The sequence below is a fragment of the Melopsittacus undulatus genome, chromosome 5, assembly GCF_012275295.1.
Source record: "Melopsittacus undulatus isolate bMelUnd1 chromosome 5, bMelUnd1.mat.Z, whole genome shotgun sequence".
NCBI lineage: Eukaryota > Metazoa > Chordata > Aves > Psittaciformes > Psittaculidae > Melopsittacus > Melopsittacus undulatus.
In genome coordinates this window covers 12,917,754-12,929,134 of record NC_047531.1, presented here as the reverse complement: position 1 = coordinate 12,929,134, position 11,381 = coordinate 12,917,754, and positions in this window count along the sequence as shown.

Here is an 11,381-nt window from a genome sequence, read left to right as displayed (position 1 = left end):
AGTTTTAATCCATTACCCCTTGTCCTGTCACTACAGTCCTAATGAAGTCCCTCACCAGCATCCCTTTAAGTCATCCAACACAATCAAAAGTTATTGCTGGCAAGAGAGAAGCACAGTGTGATTATACAAGAGGCTGGGCTAAAAACCACTGCAGACCTTCCCTCATGCATGCACATAGACACATACATGCAAAGAGGGAAGAAAATGTGTAAAAATGCTTTAACATATGTGAGGAGGGAAATGAACCCTGGTAGGGCAGGCTTTCTCCGTCTGTACTCTCACCCCTGAATTGCAGTGATTTCTGAAGAACTTCCTACCAACATACAGATGATGGGAATTGCTTCTGCTGCTGCTTCCCCCCCCCCCCCCCCCCCCCCCCCCCCGACTTCCTCCCTGCTGTCCTTGAGTGGTGGAAGCATCTCCATGGCAAACAAGACATCCACTGGTACCATTGCTGGAGCAATGTCTGTATTACCAGCAGCACCAAACCCTCAAGGCCAGACCCACAAAGCTGAAGGATCCTTCTGTCGGGAAAAACACTGTGACCTGGAGGAACACAAAGAGGACCACAGAAAGCTTCACTGTATCTTCCCTTGCTTCTGGCTGCTCTGTGTCACCTCAGCTTTGTGTGAAGGGAGAAGTGGAATTAATTTTTTTTAAATTATGTCTCTTCTTTTCTCACCATAAAAACAGCTCAAGCACAAATCTAAAGGATGTTCCTTCCATGCATTTTCTGCCATAAATCTAGCTGCTGTTCCACTGTTTGTTGCTGCAGTGTCTACTAATCTATTCAATCTCTTTATAGCAAGGGATTTCATTACAGTCCCTTTAGGAATTACTCACAAGTTTTAGAGTGCTGTCGCCATCCAGTGGTAAAACATTAAAAATGCTGCTTTCCTGGAATTTCAGTCTTTCAGACTTCCTGCCAAGCATGAAATGCATTATCTCCAGATTTTAAATTGCACCGTTAGTAATTGGATAATTACATTGAGAGAACACATATGAAACCTAAAAATGTCTGTTCAATCTTCAACAAAATGTGGTATTTTTGATCATAAAAATCTCACCAGCAAATGGTGTGTGTTTTAATTCTTATCCTCCTTCAGTTTTTAACTTTGCTTTGAAAGCTGATATTCTCTTGCTGATATAAATGTGTCTGGACACAAGAAAGCAGCGTGCCACCCACCCTGTTCTCCTGATTCTCCTCCAGTTCCATGCAGTTACATCAATAACCTTTTTGCTAACATAAGACATGGGCACTTCTGGCAGTTCACATTTTTCAGACGTGGCAGCAGCCGAGCACCACTATGGAGAGTGTGGGGTTTGCCAGCAGAGACTCAGTAATTAGTTAAGCTCCTGGTTCATTGCCTTTCTTATGCCATGTTGATTTTGGCTGCCAGGGACAGAAAAGAACAAAATGCAGGCAGAGTTGGTTGTCTGTACCCAAGGGCATGCCAGGTTTATTCCTCACTGTAGCAGCTTGTGCCTTAAGTGTTTCAGAGACAGGATGCCCTAGCTTGACTGTTACCTCACCCTCCAGGAATACATTCTTGTTTTCCCTTCTCTTTGCTTTTGGCCTGGTGTCCTGGTTTGAGCAGTAGCAGTCATTTTTTCTCCTCCTTGGTAGCTGGTGCAGTGCTGTGTTTTGACTTTCAGGCTGGGAACGGTTGCTGATAGCAAGTATGTTTTGAGTTACTGCTCAAATGTTTGGTTTGTCCAAGGCCTTTTTCTGAGCTCATGCTCTGCCAGGGAGGAGGGGAAGCCGGGAGGAAGGAGAGACAGGACACCTGACCCAGGCTTGCCAATGAGGTATTCCATACCATAGCACATCATACCCAGGATGTAACCGGGAGAGAACCCGGAAGGGCTGGAGCGCTGGGGGGATGGAGGAGGTATCGGTCGGTGCTCGGTCGGGCAGGGCAGGGTGAGTTATGGGTCGGTGGCTGGTGGGGTGTTGTATTCTCTTCACTTGTTATTGGCTTTATCATTATTATTTGTAGTACTAGTAGCAGTAATGATTTGTGTTATACCTTAGCTATTAAACTGTGCTTATCTCAATCTGTGGAGGCTACATTCTTTGGATTCTCCTTCCTAACTCTCCGGGAGTTGGGGGAGCGAGGGGGGGAGTGAGTGAACGAGCTGTGTGTGGACTTGGTTTAAAGCACGACACCTGGCCTCAGCAAATATTTGGTCATAGATTCTCCTCACAGAGAAGATTAAGAATCATGCAGTCTCAGTAGGGCAACAGCAACTTTACCAAAAAAACGGTGTCAAAGGTTAATTCAGACAATAAATGGCCTATGCCAGGCTCTCAGCAATGTTACATTCACATGGTTTTTGCTTTGTTTTGTTTTCCTTAATTGCTTTCAAGTGTGCCAAGGGTCTGGCTGATCTCCAGGAGCAGGAAAACAGTGTAACTCAATTTCTAACCCATCTCCTTGGAGTTCACTCAAGGCAGTGCTGGCACAGTTCAGACTGAGGGTCTTTATAGTCTGAGGACACTGCTGAAGCCTGGGCAGATGCACCATGTGTTCTGCATGTAAGTGAAGGTGAATCTTGAAGTGTGAATCTGCATCATGGGATTGGGAAGAAATCCATTTTTTCAGTGTTACCTTTCAGCATTCTAAATCCATGTGTGGTCCATTGTCTTTTGAAGGTATGATAGCTCTGAAGTTGATAAAGAGAGCTGGCAGTAAAGCTGTGCCTGAGATGTTTGAAGAGTTCGCTGCTGAACTCTCAGTTGCTGTTCCCACCAGCTGCCAGGTCATACCCACGATTCCACAAAGTTTTGAAATTGGTCTTGTTAGAAAGTTCAGGAGTGTTTGGACCACTTCCTTGTTTTGGATCAGCTCCTAGGTTACAGCCTTAGCAAACAACACAATTCATTCAAATGGTCCTCCTAAACAGAACAGGATTGGCAAGATACTAGGAGCACACAGAGTTATGTATGCAAATATGTTGAGAATCTAGTTTTAATCTCTCATTGGACTAGGGCACAAGTCTGGAAGTACTGAGGATAATTCTCTTTTCATTGTTGAAGTGCTAAGGAAAGCTATTAATTTTTATAGAAGGAAATCTAGTTCCCTCAGGAAAAGCATCAGTTTATAATAAAACTAAGGATTAAACAATCTTTCATTTTATTTCATACAGATTTCTTTAAAATAGAAATCCAGTTTTTCAGAGACATGACCTTTTGAAAAAACCTTCCAAATCACTGTGACTTTTCTATATCTATTCCCAGCCAGCTGTACAGCCACATACAACACCTTCCACCCTCAGGCTCTCCTGCCAAGGAAAGCCTTCAAGCTGGAGTTGGCTGGTTTTGCTGGCTCTTCGTAGAAGACAGATGCTGAAGGACATACTTCTAAGAAGCCAGATGAGGGCACCTGAGAGCAGTCTCCTCTGCTCAGAATAGGTTCTGGAAGCCCAACAACAATGCTACTGGAGCAAACCTGCCCCTAAACAGGGGCTCCTGTCCCCGCTGCTATTTAGATGGACCCAACATGAACTGTAGTGACTGAAAAGTATGCCTGTTTTCTACTAAGACAATCAGAAAGGAGACAAGATTACTACCCTTGCCATTCAAGGACAAAAGTACAGTGCCAAAGAGGTGATTTAACAATTAATCTGAGAGCTACTGGCAAGTGCAGGTAGAAGGCAGACTCCTTCCTGAACAGCTTGCATTCAGTGGGCACTTGATGTCAGGTTCTCACTCATTACATTTACTGCCACCCTCACCTCCATTTTTCATCTTTAACAGGTGCATTCTCCTAAAACCTTGCTGTAAGAGACACTTGTAATCACCTACCTGCATTTAAAGACAATTACAGTGTTCATAAAGGTATACACTCCTGTTGATGAGACAGAGACTGACTATGATATTGAGCTGATTTATCAGTTCCCAACCTTGCTCTCCTGACTCACAAATCTTCTGGCCCCATCAACCTGCAATGACCTGAGAGTTCTCCACCATACTTTACACAAAAGTAACTCTGGCCAATTTACAATGCCCTTGAGATAGGGCTCTGAACTGCCCAAGCTCCCACGTAAGTCATTCATTGTATTTAAATCTTCCACTACATGGAATAATTCATGTACCCTTTGTCCAAGGAAAGAAAAATTAGATCATAGAAATCTTTTGATGGAAAGCTTCCTCTGTCTGTTAAACTAAAAAAAGTCAAAGCAGCTATCACCCATTTCTTCGCTCTTATTGAAGAGTTTCAAGACACCCAGTTACTTATACTGCTATCACCAACCTTGCAAGGCTTTTCTTAAATCGTACCAGTTTTGTTCTGAGTAACCAGGAAAACTGTCAGTGACCAGAAATCACTGGATCCTTGCCTAGTTTTGTTTCTCAGTTGTCTCTCTTGCTCATACCTGCAAATAGTTCCAGGCTCAAGGATAAGAAGAGTCAAAGATTTTACATACCTACCCCCAGCCTGCAGACGCTGTTGGCTGTCACTCTTTCCAGCCAGCCTCCTAATCCCTGCTAGGGAACCCCTCTAGAAGCCATTGTTGACTTTTTTCTTCCCGTAGTCCAGATGATGACTTTGAGGTTGAGTCTTTTAGAAGGGTAGTAAAGGGCAAGCAGTAGCACCCTGAATGGACTTCCAAAGAATCTCTCCCTTGGAGATGGCTGCATATCTAAAGCAACATTCGCTATCTGACTTCCAGGTCTCTACTGTGCCACTCTGCTGCTCTGTGCTGAGTAAAAACATTCCGAACCCTTCCAGCATATCATCAGCTACAGGGCTGGCAAACATTGACTTCCCTCCTATGCCTAGAGGATTAACTTCTTGCAAGTGTAGCTTGTGATAAGTAACTGAAACTTGCGGGGAAAAAATCTGTTCTGACAACAGAAAGCCTTCATGACACAGCATTATCACACCATCAGCTGGGATTTCTCCAGCCCTGTTTCAGCATTCCCAGATTAGAACATATTTGTGTCTCTGGGAGCTCTTTTCACTGTTGCTCTGCTGTTTTCTCAAAACAAACACCAATTCTGGAAGGTAAGGACAGGATACCCTTTGATCTGTCTGCACTCCTCACAGCTATGCATGGCTGTATCTGTGCCTACAGCTCAGCACCACAGAGGTCTAGACTCATAAAGTACAGTGTTGCACAATAAATAGAAGACCTGACAGCAACCACAAGGCACTCTTGTGTATGTATTCTTACGCATGTATGAGTTTGTGTAAGAGTAAGTAAAAGAGGGCACAACCCCAGATGTCCCCGAACAATCCCCAGGCTTCATAAAAATAACCAAGTAGGGGATCTGATTTCAAGGTATCTTTTATGAGATTTTTTTTATCCATATATTTGGGTTTTTTCTCTTGCATGGAGAACTGCTTACTTTTTTTTACTTTCCTGGAAGCAACTGGTCCTTGTAATCCAAAAGACAGGGAACAGTCAATCCCTATTTATTATCTCATTAGCACTGATGATTCTGTAGACCTCTACATATCTAACTCATAGCCACTTCTCCCAAGGGTGAAGAGTGCTAATCTGCTCAATCCTTGTACAGAGACCCTTCCTAATCTAATTATCCTTGCTGCCATTTTCCAAATCCCTTTCAGTCCTGACAGCATCTATAAGGGAATCAGAACTGACCACAGTAGTCAAGGGATAAGTAAACCATAGATCTATATGATGGCATATAAATTGGGTTCTCTTTGTTGTTCACTCCTTCCTAAAATCTGGTTTGCTTTGCTCATTGTTCCTAAGCACAGGGCTGGTATTTTCCTGGACCTGTTCCCTACAACTACAAGGTCCTATTAATGCTAATGGTGAAATCTAGGCACTTTTTTAATATATTTTACCCCCCAAACATCATCTTACATTCCTCTAGTTTGAATTCCATTTGAGACTTTATTGTTCAATCATCCAAGCTTCTCAAAACTTTCTCAAAAACATAAGTGAAGCATCAGAATTACTTGCCTTGCAATAAATACAAGATAAATCTGACACAGCATCTCTATGCTATTAGTTTCAGTGTGTTATAAAAGATGCATTTGAGAACTCTGTACAGGGAAAATACCTAACTCAAATATTTTTTCCACAATTCTATCTGCCTCAAGCCATAAATCATGTTTTTTACACTTTCAAGTTTTTAATATGGGTTTATGTGTACTTCAGATTCACAGAGCTGTACAGATCACTTTAGCAAATACGACAGGCTATGATCACTAGGACACCGCTATATTCACAGGAAGTTACAATATTCACTGATATTGCTAATTTACTTACAGAAGGAATAACTGTGAAGAGATCAGTCTTACAGCTGTTCTTTCACATTTTTGATGCAATAAAATTTTAGAGGCTATTTTTTTTGTTCCTTTACAACAGAATAATCCCAGAGTCACCATTTTGGGCACATTCTTACATGTTTACTTGCTGTTTTTGAGACTTGAAATGGAGTAAAACCATTAAGCATGTTCAGAAGAAAAAAACCTGTGTTTCTGGAATGTGTCAGGTCACCAGTATATTTTTCTGAACCTAATTTGTATATTTGTAATACCTAATTTGTATAATTTGCCTTGGAAACAAAATTGTGTGGCTTACAAAAATCGACTGAAGGATGGCTTGTTGTTTATTTCACAGGGGAGTACTGCTGTGCAACGTAGTGTTTCCATGGTCCTTAGACTTCATGGCCAGCAAGTAAACAGATTTATGATATTGTTAGAATGGACTGTGGTTCTCATGAGCTGTGACAGTTGTTATTTTATTGTACTTAAGTCAGTGTGAAGTGCAGTTGGCCACCTACTGGAAATGGCACATACAGGCATAAATAATGTGTATCCACATGATTCCTGCAGAATATAAAGGCAATAATGTAATCATATTCCCCCTTTCAAATGCACTCTCTCTGGCACATTGAGACTGTTTATCGGGCAGCTGTGATGCTCTGTGACAAACTGCCCATTCTTCATGCTTGCGCATTCTTTATGGCATGATCCACCCTTTCTCAAACATACAGTCCTGTTACTTTTGCAGTTTTTTTTTACCATCCGCATCCTTGTTAATACACAGACTGACTGAATTACTGATAAATCCACAGATGTGAAAATAACCACCTATGTCTTCTCCACTAAAGATCCACACACGATAAAGATATATTACTATCAACACAAAAAAGCAGGCAAGTTCCTTATCCACTTTCACCACAACAGAAGAAAGGTATTTCAATAGAAGTACTGTATACACAGGGTGTGTTTGTAATACGACCAAAAACATTGCCTGATGCCACATGTTAATTTGACACTGATTCAGAAGAAACTACTTGATTGACTGGAGTCAGAATAACCTCATAAATAAGGGTACAACATCAGGAGCCAAGAAATCTGGCCTCTCCTTGTGGCCCTATCTCAGATTATTTATGTAACCATGGGTAACCCAAGGTCAGAGCTCAAATGCATGACTGAATTATGAGCATCTAATAAGTTATTGTGGGTCTGAGCAGCGATAACTCACAATAACTGCTTGAATCTCACAGCTAGTGAAGGACATGTAAGTTGATCCAAACCCCTTGTATGTGGCAGACTTAAAACAGCACTTAATAAAAATCAACTGACAAGGGGATAACTTCATTAAGAGTCATATCTTGCTTTTGTTGTGTGCCAGTCAGTTGAAATAATCAGCGAGTGTAAAGCTACCTATGGAGGTTTAAGTGCTCCAGTCCCTTCATTCCAGTATCTCCTACTGATGGTTCAAATTGTTTATAATTTTAAATTTGATTTTTAATTCTGTACCTGGTCTAGAAGAAGGTGTCCCTGCCCATAGTGGGGGGAAGGGGGGGCATAAGGGAGTGACAGGAGATGATCTTTAAAGTCCTTTGCAGCTCAAACCATTCTATGATGTATCATGTGTTGAAAGTTCTGTTTCCCTCAGCACAGAAAAAATGCTGCAAGAGAAAACAACTGTTACCCTGCTCAACTTAGCCTACACACTCACCAAGGTAGGGTGCTTGGGTTTCTTTTTTGGGGGGCAGTGGGGGTTAGTTTGCATTTTGGAACTTCAAGGTCATCCCACAAAGTGCTGATCAGATGGAAATTCATCCTGACAGGTCAATTTTTTTATTTTTTTTTTCTAAACCACTTGTAGGTTAAATTTATATCAGCAGATTTTATGCAAGATATCATCTGTCAGCACCTGTCTCGCTTTATGCAAGATTGGGTATCAATTTGTCCTTCCACAGAAAGAACAGAAGCAGAAAATCCATATAAAACCCCATGCTGTGCACTTGGCACATACAGGGAAACACAGACAGGAAGAAATTAGGTTGCACTGAAATGGTCTGTACCATTTCAAAAAATGGCATTGGGTTGCAAAATCTGTTTTGCATACAGGGACTGAAGGGAATTGGCAGGCAATTAGAAACATAGTAACTATAGACATTGCCAAGTGGGAAAAGAAGGACTGCAGCAGAGTAGAGTCCAAGAAGAGGGAGTGTTAGAAGAGGGGTGTAAGAACAGGATGAAACAATGTGTTTGCTGATATTAGTAACACTTCTACCAACAAGCCTCATTCTGCATACAGCTGCTGGCAGAAGCAAGCTCTATGCATATAGGCTCCACCTGCACAGGTAATGGTTTCATTTATAAGTGCACAACTGATAACATCTGCACACTGATCCCAGCAGCACTCCCTCTGCCCTGCCTCCCCATCTGTCTCCAGGTCTGAGTTACCAAGAGGTAGCAGAACCATCAGCCCAAGCGTGTGCTAGCTTGTCTGACCAAAGACCCATATTATGTTAAAACAACATTCATGTCACCAATTTACATATTAAAGCAGAAAGACTGAATGAAATTGTTTGGATTCAGTAAGGAATTTGGGTGGAAATTCTTCCTCAGCTGGAATTCTGAATGCTCATCATTACCATCAGGGCTTAAAGGAAATGGATTAAAGTCAAGTGGGACCCCTCAGACAAGGCTCACGTTCTCTTTCTCATTCCACGTTTAACTCATTCACTTCTGTGTCAGTGGGAAATGAACCACAGATGATGGCAATATTATCAGCAAGTAACCACTCAAAATGTAATCTTTCTCATGTTTAGATAGAATTCTAGTAACTAGTGGTGCCTAGCAAGAGGGTTCGATATGAAACTGGAAACTGCAGTTTCAGAAGACAGCAACACAGGCATACCCCCAGGGTAAGTGGATTACTCAATATTCTGCACTTCTGGAGCAGGCTGACCTCATCCACCCTTAGCTGCAGATGTTCCAGGCTCTGAAACAATACCCTACCCTCCACACCCCAGATCAGGCTGAGGACACTATCCTGCAGCTCATCTATACGCTGGAGCACATCTGTAATATTGCTGAAGTCACACCAGAACTAATATCTCTATACACTGCCTGCCTCACAGGTCATATTATTAAAACCATGCTCCATTTTGCATTGCAGGAGATTAATGTTTTGGTAGTCAAACTACACCAAGAGTGCTTATGCCCCCCTGGATCTTCCACAATTCCTGGTCTTTCTCTGGAGCCAGCCCAAGTCGCCACTACTATCACATGCTCCCTAGCCAGGTAGCCCTACCTGGAGAAAAGGGTCATACAAATATTTCATCTAGGTCTCTAACAGCAGTTGAAACAGAATCACTTAATTCCATCCTGACTACTTCCTGGAGAAGTCCCAGGGTAGAGGCTGCTGTCCTCATGCAGTGAGAGGTGCTGTAACATAAAAACTTGGTTGAACCATCACAGCAGAGCAATCACTGCAAACATTATTTCCTCCAGGTTCCTCTACAGCCAGCCTGTAACTGTCTCTGCTCGTGCTTCTGGCTTACAGATGTATGCCACACACAGTTCTTACACTTGGAACTTGGAGTAAGCAGCTCTGAGGTCACGCTTGCACTCCCACAGGCACTGGCACGACTCAGGGTTACTGTCAGCACCCCTTCCTCACTGCCTGTGGCTGGAGAATGGGCATCAGTTAAACCAGGTCAGGCACCTCTCTTTTTCTGCTCATGGATACTTTTGAGAAGTGTTGGGTTTTTTGCCAGCCTTGAGAAACAACTCAGGCCCTCAACAGACCTGCAAAACAAGTCATAATAAATAAAACCAGCCCTGATATCCCCCCCAAGAAAAAAAACAAACCAACACAAAACCAAAACCTATGAATATACATTTATATGTTGATACAAGGTGTACATTCATGCCTTGGTGGACTGCCCCAGAACTGCTCGGAAAAGATGGTCCATCACCTCCAGCTATTGCCTCTAAGTCTCAATAGAATACTGCAGACGTCCCAAAGGACCTCAGCTCCACCACAAAACCTTCTGGTATGACTGCAACCACAGTAGGAGCAACACAAGCAGTAACATTCATTTCAGTGTCACCGCAGTGTCATTCATTCTTAAAATGAATGCTGTTGAATCAAACACCACTGCTTAATAGGTAACATGCCATATATAAAATGTAATTTTCCACTGTGCCTAAACTTTGGAGTACCTTACTTCAAAGCAGTTTCTGAGGCATTTTTTAAGCAAACTGGAATCAAGGATGAGTTGCGGCCTTAACCTAGGATTGACTCAGACTCACACTGGTACTGACTGACAACCAATTGATACCACAACTGCTGGGTCATCTACAAATCTGGTCTCTGTCTAGTCCCTGAAGCAGCATGTGGACGTACTACAGAAAGTAATGGCAGGGCTGTGTGAATCACTGTTTGCAGGCAGACTGGTTGGTCCCAACATCAGCCACCAGAGCCAAATGATCCCCTGAACAGTATTTTATTCTGAAGTGGGACCTGTACAGAGCAGTCAAGGTATACTCTACACAGGACTTTGTTTCAAGTCCAACAGACATCTCTGTGGTGTTTTCAATTTCTAAATAATGAAAAAACCCAAACCACACACCTCAGCATAAAAAAAAACAGCACAGATCTTCCATTGTCTCCCATACACTTAGTCCTCAAAACCTGTTTTTGCCTTGTTAAGACAGCAGGTTTGCCAAGGTTCCAGGAAAGACTGTTCTGATGAGAAATGGCCCAACCAGACATACTGAACCCCAAAACTTTCATATCCTCCAACTTCAAAGGGTTAGACCCAGAAAACAAGAACCTCCAGGCACGGTGCAGTCAGCTTTCAAGGTGACAGCATCTGCACTCTAGTGGAAAACCAGGCGTTAGCACTGGTCATCCTGCTCATCCATGGCTCAGCAGAGCAGTCAGAGCACAGGCAGAGACCCAGCAGCTGAAAGCTTGCAGCTCTTGCACCTACTGTCTTGCAGAAAACCTACCTTTCGCACAGGCTTCTTTATTTGCTTGGCTTACAGGCATAATAAATTGAATGAACAGGCCTGAACTGAATGAACACACTTCCCAAGATCCCCAAAAAAAAAAAAAAAAACAACAAAATGTAAACCAGGAAAAATTAA